Source organism: Primulina tabacum, chromosome 5, assembly GCF_025594145.1.
Source record: "Primulina tabacum isolate GXHZ01 chromosome 5, ASM2559414v2, whole genome shotgun sequence".
NCBI classification, from domain to species: Eukaryota; Viridiplantae; Streptophyta; class Magnoliopsida; order Lamiales; family Gesneriaceae; genus Primulina; species Primulina tabacum.
Window position 1 is genome coordinate 41,210,428 of NC_134554.1, and position 10,897 is coordinate 41,221,324.

Sequence of the window (10,897 nt, forward strand, 5' to 3'; positions counted from 1 at the left end):
ACAATCATAAAAAAATATTCTTTTCACATGTATATTATCAATTCAAAAACAAGGTTACATATTAATCAATTGATATATTTTAAAAAATTACAAACATGCATATAAACTCACATATATACACATGTAAGGATTAAATGATTTAAATTTTAAATAAGTAAATTTATTTATTAATATAAATATTGAAAAACTATTTCAAATTGAATATGTTATATATGTCAATTAATTATTGATTCAACGAAATTAGTAAAAAATAATATGTTATAATCAGGTATAAAAGTTATAAAATTCTACAGAAAAAATTCACAAAAGTCTATAAAAATCTTGCAAAAAAATTTACATGAATCCACATAAATATGTGAGATTATGTAAAAGTCGATAAAAATATATCAAATTCATAAAAGTCTATCATTTAAAAAAGTCGTTAAAAATATCAAAAATCTGAATTGAATACACTCCATTAAGATATAATCTATACTATATTATTAAGTGTGATACCTTTAGAATAACTAACTTTTGGCGTTATGGTCTGTTTTAATAATTATATATATTAATAAAGTGTTAAAATTTCACATGTAGCTTAGTGGATTAGTGGAAAGTGTCTTTGCCTCTTAATCTTCAAATTGTAGGTTCAATTCTTACTTTATTCTTTTTATTATCTTTTTTTTTTTGCTTTTAATTCATATATCAAAATTACAGTATAGTCCCTCACTTTTATATAATTATATTTTGATCCTCATTTAAACGTAAACCAAATAAATTATAAAAAATATTGTATAAGTAGGCAACGTGTGTGTCCATGCATTAAGTATAAATTAAGATGATTTTAAAACCTAAAATGAATTGTTAATGAAATAAATTTTAACTCGGGATGAATAGATTCTCATACGCGTGTTCAATTGCGTGTGGAACACCTCGAATCTCGTGAATGGAGTGGAAGTTGGATACGTGGAACCCTTTTGAAACTCGAAACTGTTGCAAACCTAATTCATATCATTTCATTCCTCTCTCGCAATTCTCCTCGATCGTACGCACGGATCCGTATGTGAAAATCGTAAAAAAGTTTCGAGGTTTTCTGGGTTGCGTGCCGTGCGCGTGAATCGGATCTGAATTCGTAGGTACATGTTCAGATTAAATTTGTGTTTGTGAGCGCATGAATTTGCTGGTGGAGTTCTTTCGATTATATGTGAAATTTGTTGTGTTTTTCTATTACAATTATAGCATTGGGTTTGGATGATGAGATTGATTTTTGGGATGATGTCGGTAACCAGGGAGAAGAAATGGAAATAGAAGCAAACAGCGTCCCCCCTCGTCTCCTCCACAGTTGCAGCGGTACGTGGTACGAAAAGTACGCATTTTTTCCTCTCTTTTCCTCCGGCCTTGGTATATGCTTCCGCCATTAACTTCTTTATGCTTTCTTTCTACATTTTTTGGCGATTTCTTGTGCATTCGAAGATGCTCAGAAGCTACTTATATTGTGTTCATTTTCTACTTTAATCTAGTCTGGATTAAAAGTGGGGCACACATGAACACAGTTGAAAATCACACTATCTAACACAATAAATATTACACGGGGAACTTTGAAATCTAACCCTAAACAAATTTTAATTTTAAATATTAGCCTTTTAGAATTCAAAATTTGATAAATAACATCCACTTAAAAAATAAATAATTAATTAAAAAACAAAAGAAGCGTACAATACAAAACGGAAATGGGAGAAAAGAAATGGGTTCTTGTTCCCTCCATTCTTCTCATCCTTCTCAGAACGATTCTTCTTTTCTTCATCCTTCACTCATTGGTCTTCTCTTCAATTTTTTTTCTTCTCTACATTAAGCAAGAGAATATTGTAGTCATTTGTTTTCCTAAAAAAAGTTTCAATTTTTCTCAACATTGTCAAAGATTTTAAATCAGGTGTAAGTTCTAATGTCATCTCAATTTTTTTTATCGATTTACAAGTTTTTATTACAATGTATATATTGTAAATATAATTTTTCATATATTTCATTCTTAATTGTTCGGTCGCCCAAACATTATGGGTTCAGTCGCCTAATTCTGTTTTCAGTCGCTCAATTCTGTTTTCAGTCACCCACTTTGATATGTTATGTCATCCGATTATATGTTAAATCATTTAATTTTTATGACATCTTTATTGCTTATTTTGTATAAGAATGAAAATCATCCAGATTTTGATTAATTCTAATGACGATCATCCAGATTCCCGATTATATTTCTAATTTGGAAATGCTACCTCCTAATTTGGAAATGCTACCTCCTAACTTCACGTTTGGGGTCTATTTACTCTATTTTAGTATAGTATAATGAACTGATAGTGTAAAATATAAAAACTAATGTCATAATATAAAGAGCGACTGAGAGATATATGAGTGATCTAATAGAACCACTTGATGTACTAGAAAATATTGTTTTTAGCTTATTTCACACTATTTTTCATTTATAATCTCTTATCCATAAAATATATCATAATATATTACGTAGCATATAAAAACATGAACTTGCTCACTATTTTTTACTATATAACACAGTCGCCATTCGGTCGCCCTCAGTCATTTTTGTCTTATTTTATATTATGTTTAATTTCGTAATTTCTTATGCATGAAAACATACCATAATATAGTAAATATGATATAAAACACGAATTTTCTCACTTTGTTTTTACCATATCACTCAATCGTCATTCGGTCGCCCTCAATCGCTTTTTAGTTATTTCACACTATTTTTCATTTTATAATCTCTTATCCATAAAAATATATCATGATATATTAAGTAGCATATAAAACATGAACTTGCTCACTATTTTTTAATATATAACTCAATCGACATTCGGGTCGCTCTCAGTAGCTATTCGGTCGCCCTAAATCATTTTTGGTTTATTTCAAACTTTGTTTAATTTCGTAATTTCTTATCCATGGAACAAATAACTAAACCATGGAATGTAAAACAAATAATTAAAGACCCACTATAAAATGTAAAACAAATAATTAAACCATGGAATCCAAAAAAAAAAAAAAAACAATTGCATAATATCTAGTCGAAACACTACAAATCATTAGTTTTTGTTTACAGTTGTACAAGATCAAAAAAGCTACAAAACATCCCAACAACCACCATGGTATCGCTACAAAATCCAATCTTTATTCCAAGTACATGCTGTTAAATAGGGTCTATATGAGTCGACTATCTTGTCATTTATTTCATATGGATTGAGACGAGCTAATTACACCTCGATGGTCTTGATCACCCATGCACCACAATCACCTCTGCAAAATTAATATTATTAAAATTAATCATGGAATAAATGTAAAATAAAATAAAATTGAATTTGGTAAAACCTATCCAAAAAAAGCACTGGGATCAATATGTGTGGAGGTGTGTGGTCGATCTTCTTCTTGACGAAGTGGAGGTGATTGTTTGTCATGTGCATCTGCTCTCTGGCTTTGCATATCTTCAAAAGATTTTTGCTCTTCTAAGGGTTGATCAACGTTTTCGGGGCTGTTATCTGCATAGCAGTATACATTTTGTCTATCCGACAACAGTGGCAAAACATGCGATAAATTAGGATCTGAATCAGAAAATTGACCATTTGCGATGTATGAGGCTTGTAGTTCCAACTCTGTAGGTGTCAACACGCCAATAACCATCTGTATATTTCAAATTATAAAATTCCAACACTCAATTACAATTAAATATCTTTGAAATATTAAATAAATTATTGGCAAAATACTCACCCTATTTAAACACTCATGCGATGCTTGAACAACTTCATTGTACTTTGGAGATGATTTCACATGCCAATCATTTGAAATCCATCCACACATACGCGGAATTATCATGTTATATATCTCTTCGCTTAGCAAACTTCTTTGCAATGTCAGGAATACATTCATATGCAAGAATTTGCATTAAAAGAAAATTATAGCCAACTTAATATTAAATAAATTAACTAAATAAATACAAAACAAATAAATATCTTACTTGCAATGGATGAACAAATCCGTTAAAAGTAACGCTCCATATTCGACAATCTTTTTCGTTCTTCTTCTTTTTCTTCAATTTGATTGAAGTTAAATCTCGCTTTATATTTTTAAGAACTTCGTTATAAGCTATCGTACCCCAAGGATATTTGTTAAACAAATCCAATCTTCCACTAACTCAAAAGCATGTTGTCAACTTGAGGAACCGTCTTTTTTCGAATTGGCCAAAGAACAGCAGCACAAAAGTACAAACATTCTAATTCAATTTTTCCAAATTTATAGTGCGTTCAAGTGGTTTTTCTCATTTCCATTAGCTTTGTCGCCACCTTCTCAATGTATACATTTTCATTTCCACAAAAATGTCTATCCCGAAATTGCATCGTCTCTCCAACTTCAGGAAAATCTTCTGAACAATCAAGCCCAGTCATAAGTGCATACTCCATTTTTGAAAATCTCAACGGTCGTTGATTTACAACCATCCACAACTCATCACTAGTAGTCTTACATGACTGGTCTAGCCATCAAGAACCATATAAACTGACTTGATAAATTGTAATCTTTTACAACTTAATTAAATTACCAAATTGAGTTCCATCAATCATTTTCTGCATCTCTGCATCATTGAGGCATTCCTTGATAGTCTCTGATACACTTTTGAAATGAGAGTTTAAACTTAACTTGCATTCAAAATGATTCTTTCTCAATAACCAATGTTTCAATTTAATTACACTCAAAAAAACAAAAATGATATAAAAAATGTAAATATTTCAAACATAAACAACAAATACAATGTTGAACACAATTTCTAAAAAAAAAAAAAACACAAATAGTTTATTCATTTATCAGGTATAAATATGTAAGAAAGTTTAGGCAAATACTCAATTCCACAAATCTAACTACAAGTAAAAACTCTATAAAAATCATATATACGATAAACTTACCCAACGTTCTTCTTCTGCCATTTTAATTATAAAGGTTAAATATATGGTTGTTTAAATGGTCCTCGATTAGTGAATTAGACCATTGATTGATGGAAAATTTCAATGGAGCTAAGAGAAGAACGGTCGGTCACCTAAGGATAAGAATGATGATATTGTTAAGTTAACGTCACTCATAAAATACTTATATCAAAGAGAATATTCAAAAACTAAGAATTGAACTCCTGCAAAAACAATTTTATAAATGATTTACTAAAAAGAGATAAATTAACCTCAAACACAAATAATTTATTAATAATAAATCGTTTAGTTGAAAATAATTTTAACTAAATTATGGATTTTTTATGACAATGAGGGCAGCTGAATGAAGGGTACATATACATAAACAGAAAAGAAAAATAATCGTATGAAATGGATTTCAAGATTGTATTTATTATTTTACCTGAAAAATTCATTTACTCCACCGAACTTAAACAACTATTTGCTCTTTGTGAAGGATTTTACAGAGAGCAGAGAATAGAGATAGCTATTTGATCGATTCTGCATAAACATGTGAAATGAAAGAAAATGTGGATGTTTTCGGATGAAGAAGACTAAAAATCATAATAGATTTTAATAGCTATTTTGATCGATTCTTACCTTGTGATTCACATTATCTCGAGCTCCAAAATACTTAGTTAATTCTGGTGGACCAGCCCTTCCACCGCAATCCATCAGCTTTCAACTGGGGAAGAACTCCTGAGCCTTGTCCCTCGGTCTCTGCTGGCAAAGCTTAGAGCCAGGGCCGTACCTCTTGTGAGGCGAGAGAGGCCATCGCCTCAGGGCCCGGCTCTCACAGGGGCCCAAAAAAAAAATTGTTGGTCTCATGTTGTTGAGGCATGCACCTAAATAGTATGTGCATTGGACATTTTTTAAAAAAAAATTGGATATTGATTCATTGAAAACATGATTAAATATGATGATTGTGCTCATTGGGGATTTAATCAAATTATTAGAGCCCAAACAATAAAGCTACATGGCTCATTAATTAAATTTTCAAAAATTTTGTATGCATAAAATGATAATATTTGTCCAATATATTTATTATTTTATCTTGTGTCAACTCATGTGTTAAAATTTATACTTTACTTATCGATTATTTGGCCTCTTTTCTTGAATTTATGTAATTGGACTCATTTCAAAAAATAAAACACAAAAAATTGTAATACTTATCTATTTTACATATCTTTATTTTCCGTTTTCTTGAATAATTCTTATATTCATTATTTAAAACAATTATATATTTTTACAATATTGGTTCATTATATTTATCATTTGTTATTTGATAGTTTATGTTGACAAATTTCAATTTAGTACATACAGTACAATGTTTGCCAATTTCAATCTTTTTCTAAGATAATTGTTCATATGACACTGCATTACGTTAGAACCATGTTGATGTTGTGGCGCACGAAAAAAAAATCGCAAAGAGATAAATATATAATTCGTAAATTATATTTTCCTTAGTGTTTGATTATTTTAATTTTCAAACTAAATTTTACGGTTATTTATCACAACAAGATTTTTTTCGACATATCGCCTTAGGCCCTGTGAACCACAGGTACGGCTCTGCTTAGAGCAGCAACTGTAGGCAAAAGAAGAAGAAGAACAAATGAAACAGCCTAAAAGGAAGAAAACGTTAGTTTAGGGTTAAAAGAAAAAAAAGATTTGAAAATATTTAAAACAAGGGTAGAATGAATATTTCAAAATTGAGTGTTTTAGTTTGTAAATATGATGTTGTTGATCTTTATACGCTTAAATTTTTCATATTACACGGTTATGTGCTCTGGAGTCTGGAAGAACCGTACTCATCCCTAGTCCCCTATACTGAGAAATCTCTCCGATCACTTCAAATTTTGATAAAAAAAGAAGTTCACTACAATGTCGTCTTAGGGACTTCAAAGGGAATTTTAGAAATAGCGAAATTCGCAGTATATGTCACTGTTCCGATTGGGCTAATGTATTTCTACGCCAACAACGCAAAGAATCTCCAGAAATTCATGGGAAAGGTAGATTTTTTGTTTTATTGCTTTTTAAAGATCTTTTTCTGGCTTAATTGGAGAGTTCAATAAATTGTTTGGGGGTAAGTGGGAAGGTTTGTTTCTGAAACGGGTTGTGAGGGTATTCGTTCTGGTTATTCACGTTAATACTTTAAGGTGACCCATGTGTTATGTTATGGTTTTTAGCTTCAGTTGTGGATTGGTATTTAAAGTACTTCAGTTTCTACTCGTAGTGTATGAGATCATGAACAAAGTCATACCTGCTGTGTAGGTTGAAATTTTCATGTAAGTTGATTTGATAAAAATTCCATTTCATGTTCTGAAATAGAACTCCGAGAGAAGGTAAATTTTTTTTTCAGCTGTTATTTGTTGGGACTTGAATCAGCCTTTGGAAAATTGTATCAGGTTCGTGAGGGTTATAATAAGGGCCTAAAAATGCATAGAGTTTTAGATTATAAAGTTTTAGGGGTGGGAATGGGGCAAAATTTGTTTCTTTTTTTAAAAATTATTACCATGGAAGTTGAGAGGGTAGGCAACTGCGTTGCCTGCTGCAAGTTAACCTTTTCAGTTTCTAGGTTCTCCGTGTTTCTTTGGGTATTGACTTGCATTGCTTGCAAAAGTGTGTGTATCGAGATAACAATAGTTATTTCTCTTTGGGGGTGGGAGTGTGTTTGGATTCAGGTAAATTTCATGAAGTTTTAACTCGATACCGAATTTCTTATGGTATTAATAGAGGAATATATATATATATATATATATATATAGAAATGACAAATGTAACATATGAATATTTGGTTATTATAGTATTGACAATGATAATGCAATTTGATGAATGAGTATGATTAGTAGTTTGTTAGGAGGCCTTAATAGCGATATATGCATGTAATGTTTGTTATATTTGGAATGAATAGAAATAAGAATTATTAGTTTGTTCTTTCTCTTGGCTCCCTCTCCTGTCTCTTGGTTCTCTGTGTTCTTCCTTCCTTTCCCCCCTTCTCTGCGATTTTCTTCTTACTTGAATTCTTGGAGGTCAAACACTACTTGAAGCAGCATATTCAAATTGTATAAAAAAATGAACAAAAATTGTAGCTTATTTAAAGAGCAAAACTGCCAGATAGTTCATGGTGGTTGATTTCAGATAAAATATGACTGATGTTTACTTGGCTTCTGAAAAGTTTGCAACAAATGTGGTAGGAAGATTTTTATGGTTTCTAGCATAATGATTTAGCTTGCTCTGTATAAAGAGTACAAATAGATTGAATACCAGGAACATTTTACATTCGATTGGGAAGAGTACTGGATAGAAATAGATTGGTGCTTTTTAGCAAACCAAAAATAGCTTTCTGTATCTGGAAAAACATGATGGTGTTGCCCACTATAACGATCTGAAGCTAATCAAATATAGTTTTCAATTTGAGGAAAATAATCTTCGCAGCCACTTTTTTTGAGTTATTATTATTCTTTACCATGTAGTTTTGGTGAAGGTATATTGTTGTATATATATAAGCAAAAGTGGAGAAAGGTGTTTTGCATTTTTGCTATGAGTGTCAATAGGCCACAGAACCACCTTGGAGAAGTGGTTTTTATCAATAAAATGATGTAAGAATGTAAAACACTCCACATTTATGGTGATTTCTGGATTCATATGCAAATCAAATGAGAAGTTAGTAGGGGAAGGCAAATAATTGTTTGCAGCGAAATTTTTATTCTACTTTAAAATTGGCTACACTCAGCCATATATAGCAGCTAAAGCTATATTGATTTGGTGCGGATTGAGACTTGTTGGCTAATACTTGTATATGTTTGTCGTGCATTGTTATTTTACGTGACACAAAAAAGTGCTTGAAACTGGTTCTATTTTGGATAAAGCCTTTTTAAGATAGTGATGTAAGGGAGTCAATTAAGTCAATGAAAAGTAATTCAGTCTTCGAGCTCAAGTCCAGTATTTTCAAATAACTCAAGCTTGTTCGAGAATCAATCTAGTTTGAGTTGTGGCAGCATATTGTTTGAAATATCCATCGATTTTTATCAACTTAGTTACCAATACCCTGAATCATGTCAATTTGGGTAAAATGATTATTTTAAAAGAGTATCTTGATTCTTGAGTTCAAGTTCTCGGCAAGTACTCAAGCTTGACTTCAACTGAGCTCAGTTTAGACTGTCTTAGCCAGTGGTTCAATGTGTTTGCAGGCCTAATTTTGTCAAGCATGTAATGCAAGTCACATAATTCTTTAGCATTTGTCTTGCTATGATTTTATTTTCTCATCTAGCTATATAAAGTTCAACACACATTATTCTTTGTTAAGCTTTCTAAATCATGTTTGTTGATTTATTGTGAAGCGTCAATATGTCGTGTACCCTCCTGAAGCGCCGCGGCCTCCATCACCAGGAAATGAGAGAGATGGCTCGAGAATTAGCAAGAAAAAGAGATCAGAAGTGATTATACACTTGACTGACTTGATGAGTGATCTTCAAGAATAAATCAAAACACATGAAGGGTACTACCATTTCATGTACGAGTATTGAATGTATACAATACCTTTGGTTCTTACTCTTGTTTATTTGTATGATAATGTTTCGGTAAGGATATGAACTCGTTTTATCTTACAAGCCTTTGTAAAGTTACGAAGTTTTAATTAAATGTGTACATATCTTTCTAACCGGAAAAAACTCCAAATAACTCGAGCTCTGAATTACTCGAGCATGGTTAAATTTTATACATTCACTATCTTCATATGAAATTTAACTTTTGTCGGTGGCTTAGAATGTATTTAACACCAAAGTTTCAACAGTTTCAAATTTGGGATGAGGTTAGAAATTCAATTTTAACAATATTTTCTCGATATATAAAGTAAATGAAACGAGACTTCTTGGTTTAGTTATTTTATATATTTCAAATGGAGCAAGTAAAGAGCTCAACACATCTCATGGTGTATGAGTAAAATGTAACTGCTACGATCGATCAATTGTTCATTTGATATATTTGATCAATGAGTCAAAATGCTAGTATACAGAAATATATTAATGGAGTAGAGAACCCCCATGGGCATCACAGCATCCGAATGGGAGGACCTATTAATTCGAAGCAACTCAGGACGAAGACACAATTTTAATATTACAAAATTCATGGCGATGTTTCCATAGCAGTGTAAGACAAGATCCTTGTCTATCCATGGTGGTCTTACGAAAACCTTACTACCGAAAAGTACAACTCCATGTTTAGACCAAATGAAATTAAATTAGGTTTCTTTTTTTTTGGTCTCATAAAAATAAATAGAAGTGACAATTTTCTCAAATGCAGTGAGTTGCCCCCATCCATCCACCACTCAATCAAATGGTTATTTCTGGTCCAATTATTCTTACATGGACCAGCCCATAGAGTGTGATCCGCGGACCATCATGGCCCAGATTTCGTGTATGAATTTCACTTTCGTTTGAGTTCATTAACTATGTCCAAATCGTTTTTTTTTTTTTTCAAATTATCTAATGTATATCCACTGTTCTTGTCTTATGAAGGTTAGAATATGATCTCTCTCCTTTACTTTAAAATGATTTGTCTTACGAAAGTACAATACTTCCTTATACAGGGACTCATTACCGGCACAAATTATATGAAAATCATAACAATGAGTGTTCGATCTCCGCCAATGTGGATCGGGAGCTAAGTAGCAACATAACCAAAATTTTATACCAAGAATTCGAAGCTCGAAAAATAAACAAAATTTATGATTATATAACAGGCTCTAGTTTGAAGCCTTGTAGACAAGAAGTGTGTGTCTGTCAAGATTAGGAGAGAGTACATTAAAAAACATGAGAAATAATGAGTTACATCTGTTTACTGTTTTCAAAATTGCATTGCCGGAAGAAGCTTCCAATTCAAAAATCAAGGGACCCGTGACTTGTGGTCCAAAGTTGACGCAGATAGGAATG

General features: G+C 31.6%; 1 long non-coding RNA gene and 1 pseudogene across 1 annotated transcript; both read left to right on the forward strand.

Annotated features, from left to right (window-relative positions):
• The first annotated feature begins 898 nt into the window (after positions 1 to 898).
• Positions 899 to 1,345, forward strand: LOC142545031 (uncharacterized). Its single transcript, XR_012820201.1, has 2 exons — positions 899 to 1,115; positions 1,269 to 1,345. It is a non-coding gene; the product is annotated as an uncharacterized LOC142545031 (long non-coding RNA).
• A 5,316-nt stretch (positions 1,346 to 6,661) lies between these two features.
• On the forward strand, positions 6,662 to 9,686 carry LOC142544482 (uncharacterized; annotated as a pseudogene).
• Positions 9,687 to 10,897: the final 1,211 nt, after the last annotated feature.